General features: G+C 38.5%; 1 protein-coding gene across 1 annotated transcript in view; it reads left to right on the forward strand.

The window, feature by feature from the left end:
* Window positions 1-6,967, forward strand: part of plxnb2a (plexin b2a) — a gene marked incomplete in the record, with an annotated part of 172,717 nt that overhangs the window by 45,385 nt on the left and 120,365 nt on the right. Inside the window, 1 exon segment of the mRNA XM_035675813.1 lies at window positions 5,526-5,583.

Here is a 6,967-nt window from a genome sequence, read left to right on the forward strand (position 1 = left end):
ATACTCAAAAGACAGACTTTCAATGGAGTGTTCTTTTAAAGCTTTATATTTAAATATTTACATAGAAAATCCAAGTGCCTATCCCCCAAAGAAATGGTAACGCCTCTCACACATTGTATAGTCAAGTTGTTGTTTTTTTAGGTGGTTTTAGTGTCAGACTGCATGTGGGTTCAGTTTTTGCTAAAAGTTCCAGGTCTGATCAACATTCAGTCACTAAGAATCATGAAAATACCGCAAACTTGTGTCAGCTTGACCAGATACAGGGAGTGTTCAGAGGATGATGTAATTTTCACAACAGTTTACCTAGAAATACTCCCATCTGTGTCCATAGAATATGTTTTTAAATTCTTTGTGTGGCTGATTGTGTAAAAGCAACATAAAACATGCATTTGAGAAGATGGATTAGATTAAAAAAACACAACATTCATTTATCCTCAGCAAAGAAATGTATAGCAATATCATGTTGTTGAGACTTTCTGTATGTATCATTTTAGCATTAGTACCTAAACCTGGTTATAGATTCGAACTAAAACATGTTTTTCTTGCATAGGATTTTGACCATGATTTTCCACTTGAGCACTAAGCAGAGACCAGTGACAGCTCTGCGAGCCACACATCCATCCAAATGTGTGTCAAAACAGTTGATGCTGATTCATTTTAGTGAAAAACTTTCCATCATCCATTGTACAGCTCACTTGAAAAGGACTTCTATCTGCAGCTAAATTCATCCTGAGTCTTGCCAAACCTCAATGGGGATTGAAAGGAAAATTGTAGGCTGGTAGTGGAAGGCAACTCATCAGGCCTCCTTGAGTGGAATCGGATCAAAATGTTGCCTCAGAATAATTAATAGAAAGTGTAGTATTGCTCAGGGTTTCAAGAAAATATGTCAGTGTTGGACCACACACTAACGCTGGAGTTATTTTTAGAACCAGGCTTAAATCGGCCAACAGATAACCAGTCCAACCAGTTTAGCGGCGACTCGAGTTGGTTATGTCAGACTATGATCCGTGTTGAAGCATTCGTTAAGCATACAGTGTTGTTTCATAATGTTTCATCATTACTTGCACATTGCGATGCTGTTCTTACCTCAACCTGGCAGCCCCCCCTCCCCGCTGTTCAATGAGGCAGCGGCTCCAATGCGAGTCATTAAAGGGAGAGAAAGCTCAGCTGCACAGCCTTCAGCTCACTGTACCGCCCTGCTCTCATAGCTGGCATTTCTCAGATAAGAACCAGCCAGCACAACTGATTTACAAGGCTCCTCTCCTCCCTCTGTATGACTCTCTGTGTGTGCGTGTGTGTGTTTTCCTTGATTTAAAAAGACTCAAAGTGTAATAAACTATCATGAAATACTCCACCAGCAAAAACACATCAACCTGCAAATCACATCACAGCATTCAACGCTTGTTCTCCATCTGTCATACAGCAGAGGTGTGTGTGTGTGTGTGTGTGTGTTTACTGTATTTTCAGTTTGCACATGTTGAACCTAAATCTTTCTCTTCATCCTCCTCCTGTTTTCTTTTTCCAGGGTGTGTGTGTGTATAATGTTTCCTCTCTGGTGTTCCTTCAGCTTATTGGGTGTATATGTTTACCTCACTTCCATTTCTTAACACTCTCATACTTCTGTTCTCCCTCCTTCTCTCAGCAAGTCATTCGATACCAGCGTCGATAGGGGAGGGGAATTCCAAGAATGCAGGCGTTAACTCCTTCTTTTATTGGATTTCCAGCCACCAGGGCTTTTCTGAATACCAGCGGTTCCAGAGCATCCTTACAGAGTAACTTAACACCGAGCTGGAAAGCGTTCATTTCACTGACCTCTTCTGGTTGACCACACCCAACAGTGATGTCGTAGTGCACTGGCCACACCCAGAGTACACTTCTACATCACTGCAGCAAGTCAACCACAAGGGGGAGCAGCAAGAATAACTGTATAAAGAGAACTGGATACAGCGCAGTCCTATTAAAGCCGTTCCCTGGCGCTTGAAGACAAAAAAGCCAGTTCCCGCTGCAAAGAAATTACCCAGACTTCTTCTGGCCCAGCCGGCTAACTTCTGTTTTAGCCCTCTTAACTTGAATGCTGATAAATGATTTAATCTTGCGAAATCTTATTGAATCGAATCAAATTTTATCAGACTGAATGGATCAAATTTTGAATTGAAACGAGTCATTATGTCGTTTTACAGCCACTTCTTTCATGAAGTATTTTTGGGCCAGTGTGCATCACGTAACACCATTGCTGTAATTACACGGTTCGGCCATTCTGTCAAATTGGCTTCAAAGCTGTGTGCTCCTCCTTGGGGGTTTGTATCTACAACTGTCATTAAGTTGCTCTTTAAAGAAGTCCTTCTTTAGGCCAATGCCATTTTCAGTCAACAGAATAGCTGTGTTGGCAGTTGCTAGCAGCAGTTTTTCTCGCTAATCATATAACGGATTTAGGGGTATTATTTCTGTAAGATGACTTTTACACCTGCATCGATCTTGCGCACAGCATTTTTGTGCCAATATTTCTGTTAGTGTTCATTAAAGTTGAGCAAGTACTTCGCTGAAATGATGTGTCAGTGTCCTTACTTGTAAGTATAGCCACTATTGTTAAAAACTTGAAGTAAAATGGTGGCATTAAACTTTACAAAGCTTTCATAACATTTCTTAAAAGGTGTAAAAGGTGAAGTGGAGGACACAAAGTTTATGGTTAATTACATGAAATCAGGACAGTAAAGACTTTCCTGTCCTCCTGTCCTGCTTTATAAACTGTTTAATTAAGGAAAGAAATTACTGCCACAGTTTTTATCTCCTTGTGACTGAATTATTCTGTTCATTTCAATAAATGAAAAATCTCTCCCATATGAGTCCCTTGAACTCTTTAGGGAAATGTATGAAAATGTATAAACATCCTCACTGTTACTTTACACATGAAATTTTAGTGATCCACAAGCTAATAAGGAATAGAAACATAAACAGCCACCACTGCTCTTGAATTCTAGAGTGTTTATTAAGTCCCAAGGACATTGTGTGCTGCGATACAGAAGGTTGTATTTACCGCTGGAAAGATGCAGGATCGATTGACAGATGGTTGGATGGATGCATAATATCCAGTTAATTAAAGAGTGAACATGTTAAAATCCTTCCAACTGTCCCTTCTTTCCTTTTAATAAGTCACATGACTTTGTAAGAGGAGCAACATGTCCTCCACTGGAAAACTAGCTGAGTAGAGATTAACAAACAAACAAATGAATAATGAATGAAGTGAAATTTTGTTCATGGAGTTAGCTGATTAAGTTGTGGTCTCGATGATATTGTGAATATCATATTTATTGGTAAATACTGGCAACCTTGATAAAGGGTGACTTTAGTGTCACGTCTGGCATCAGTCAGGCATATCACTATTTTCTGATATTTTAAGGGATAAATTGATTAATTGAGGCAACAATCAGTGAATTAATCCACAAAAAAAAAAATAATTTAATTATGCTACCAATGTACATACAGTGCTCGTAGAAATATTTGTAAAGGAGATGCAGATTTATAGCTTCGGGAAAAATGAGTGAGTTGATTGTTTAAACCGTTATCTTGCAGCTTAACTGATCACATGTTAAGTTAGGATCTGTCTGATTGAGCTCAGTGGAGGATTGATCAATCACGCTGTACTTTTATTTTGTGGTTATTCATTAGAGCAGCACATCACAATGTCGGCATAAAGAAAACTTTCTTTCTACAAGTTTCGAAAGGTAGAATATAGAAGAAGAGCAGGTGTGGATGTGTACGGAAAAAACAGGCTGAAGTTAGTTTGATAATCACCAACTATCTATATGTCTATATGCAGTATATATGGCTGGCACTGACCACCTCCACCAACCAATTTCCAGGGGCATACTCTGAGAAATACCTCATTACATTTGCCATGGATGATGCATTTTTAAGTGATGTAGCCAATTAGAGGTCAACCACTACAAGTTTTTCAGTGGCTGATGCCAATACTCAGAGAGAAGGGCTGCCGATGGCTGATACACAAAACAAAAAGTCATGTATAATTCAGGCATATTTACAGCAGGATGCGTGAGAGTTACAGTACAGGGCTGGAAACCGACTTTTTCACCACCTAATGATGCTGACCTGGATCCAGACTCTAAACATTTTCTTTAATAAAGATAATCAATGATTCATAGGGTGGTGTATATACATCCCAACATATCAGGTGCATTGACAAAAAGTTTCCAGCACACTGATTAGATTTATTAAGTAAAATTATGAGGTTTTATTACATTTGCATCTGGTAATTTTCAAGGTCCATATACAGCTTCACTTGATTTAACCCAGGTTGAGCCAATCTATAAATGAACCGTCAGTAATCGAATTGTACCTGAAGGAGACAGTATGTCTGAACATCATTTAACTTAATAAATTGTCGTTTTGGTTACCTCTATTCAGTGTGCAGGACCCTTTTTCTCTATGATAAAGATAACACATTTAGAGCACTACGCAGCCTTGCCAAGACTATTGACTTTTTGAGTGCTTTTCTTTTTAATTCATGCCCAGCCAAATCAAATTTCGAAGCTCTGTTTCCTCTACATCCATTTTATATACGCTCAAGATCTGATCTTAGATCAGCTGCATCTTGCCAAACTCAAGTCTGTCCTTCCTGAAACTTTTTCACTCTCTGCTGTTGCCTTTGAATTTAAGATGCAATTGAATGCAGTGTCCCTTTGTATGAGGCTTGATGGAAAGTGGTCCTACATGGGCAGAACCTGGATCAGGATGTCCACCATGAAAGACGTTTAATCAATGGTAACTGTGAAGTATTTAAAACTATGTTAATCAGAGGTTGTTCATGGTGCCAGGCTGTGGAGTTAAGTGTTCTGACTCATGGATGATTGGTAGTGTAGGTGGTTGATTAGTTTGGTCCAGATTACATGGACCACTAAAGTCTGATTAGGCTGAGTCATAGAAAAAGTTGGAGGCTGAGTGTTGCTACCATTAAGTGTATTTAGCATCTATGTGCGTGTGTATGTGTCCTACTTTGTCAAGTACCCCCTCCACCCCCAACTAGCTGAGATAATGTGTAGGCGTGATCTCCTCTAAAGTTGACTTCCATGCTGTTCCTATCTCTTCAGTTTTTAGCTGTTTCTCTGCATAATTAACCTTCCCTCAAATTGCAGTTTGTACCTCATGGCTTTAATTTTGTTAATTTACATGTTTTAACTCTAATTGACCGCTCAGGCTGATGAAACACTTACAGAATCCCATGGGGGGATTCTTATAAAACTGTGATTTAAGCTAAAAATAGTTCACTGAGGATTTCATCCAGTAGTGATGCTATTAATGTTCAAACTGTCGCTGTTCTTGTTCACGTCAGCCCTGAACGCGTATATATGTTTTGTTATTAGGCTCTTTGTCCAGTTCGAAAAGGGAACAATGAGTAATTTGCCAAGTTTGAATAAAGTATAATGGTTTCTTTAATTGGCATGAACAATCTTGAAATCAAAATTGACCGAACTGCTAAATAATAAATGTAACTTCTGTGTTTTGTGCAGGAGAGGAGAGTGGGGCGGTTCATGTCATTACAGTTCAACAGGCTTGAACACTGAACAGGTAAGGAAAGACTTAATCAATTCGGCTCTCTCCCTTTTTTTCACATCTCTTATCTAATCTTACTTTTGACATATTTTGCTTCTAAATGACCTCAGACACATATTTGGCAATCCTGTACTGCTGTTTCTGTACAAACATATTCTCCCATAGCAATGTATCAGTGATAAGCTCATGTTGGCTAATATTGGCCGGCTCCTGGCTAATCCAAAAATGAGCAATAGACTAGGCTGTTGGCCAATGAAGCGGCCATGCCCTTAAATATGAATAAATTGTAACCTTGATATAATTAAAATGGGTGAGTTATAAAAAATGATCCATCCCTTGTTGTCATGAATGGTGAAATTAGCTGCATAGACTGAAACTGTTTTTTATACCAGACTGTAAGCATGTTTATTTCAGTCTCAGCTGTACTAGATTGTAACTGATATAGCATGCTAATCATACAAGTCAAATGTCTGTAGACCTTTTGCCTCCACTACCTCCTCCAAACAAACTTTTAAGCTCTCTTACTTACTCTTACTCTTACTCTTTTGGTTTTTTACTAATCTTGGCTTGCTTGGACTGATTACCTGTTTTGTAGTTGCTAGACACAGAAACTATGACACATTAAAAGTTATTACCGAATAAAAAGTTATTAGTTATTGTTAAAATCTTTTGACAAATTGTTTCTTAGTAGCACAACTTCAGAGGCCTGGTACTGGTCCGTGGTCTGGGGATTTGGGGGAATGTCTGGGGAATGTTTGTGTGTCTTTAACAACATGAAATTGACACTGTATACAGACGATTAACCCTTTTGAGTCTTGTAACAAAATGGCCTTTCTTCTGGCACCATGCTGAGACCAAACTTTATGTGTTGTTGGGTTTTTTATGTGTTGTTGGGTTTTTTATGTGTTGTTGGGCCTTACTAGTGGTAAATATTTTTAAACAACAAACATGTCTCTTTTTTTCATCCCTCCAAAAACTTTTTCTCGTTAGTTTTCTGTTGTGTAATGAGTATTACAGCCTCATGGGGCATTTAGCACGCTGTGTTGGTTTTTTTTTCTGCTTTTCTTTCTATAGGCTATGTCATATAAAATTCTCATAAAACCAGTTCATTAAATGGGAGTTGCTGTGTCAACACATAGTATTCCGGAGTTCTTACCTAATTATTTGGCTTTATTACACATACAAACACATCATTTCTCTTGTGTGAAGCCTTTTAGTGTGTATGTGTTGGAGTGTGAACACATGGGAGGCTGTCAGAGTGATAAAAAGCATACAGGAAGGCAAGTCTGATAATACAGCTGATACAGGAAGTGGTTCAGCTGTAATAATAAAGCATTTATGGAACTGTGCTGATGTTTGTCTTTAGTACAATGGGTGACCGGTGTATGTATATATGTAT

Source organism: Morone saxatilis, unplaced genomic scaffold (genome assembly GCF_004916995.1).
Source record: "Morone saxatilis isolate NCDOM2014 unplaced genomic scaffold, NCSU_SB_2.0 Contig10, whole genome shotgun sequence".
NCBI lineage: Eukaryota > Metazoa > Chordata > Actinopteri > Moronidae > Morone > Morone saxatilis.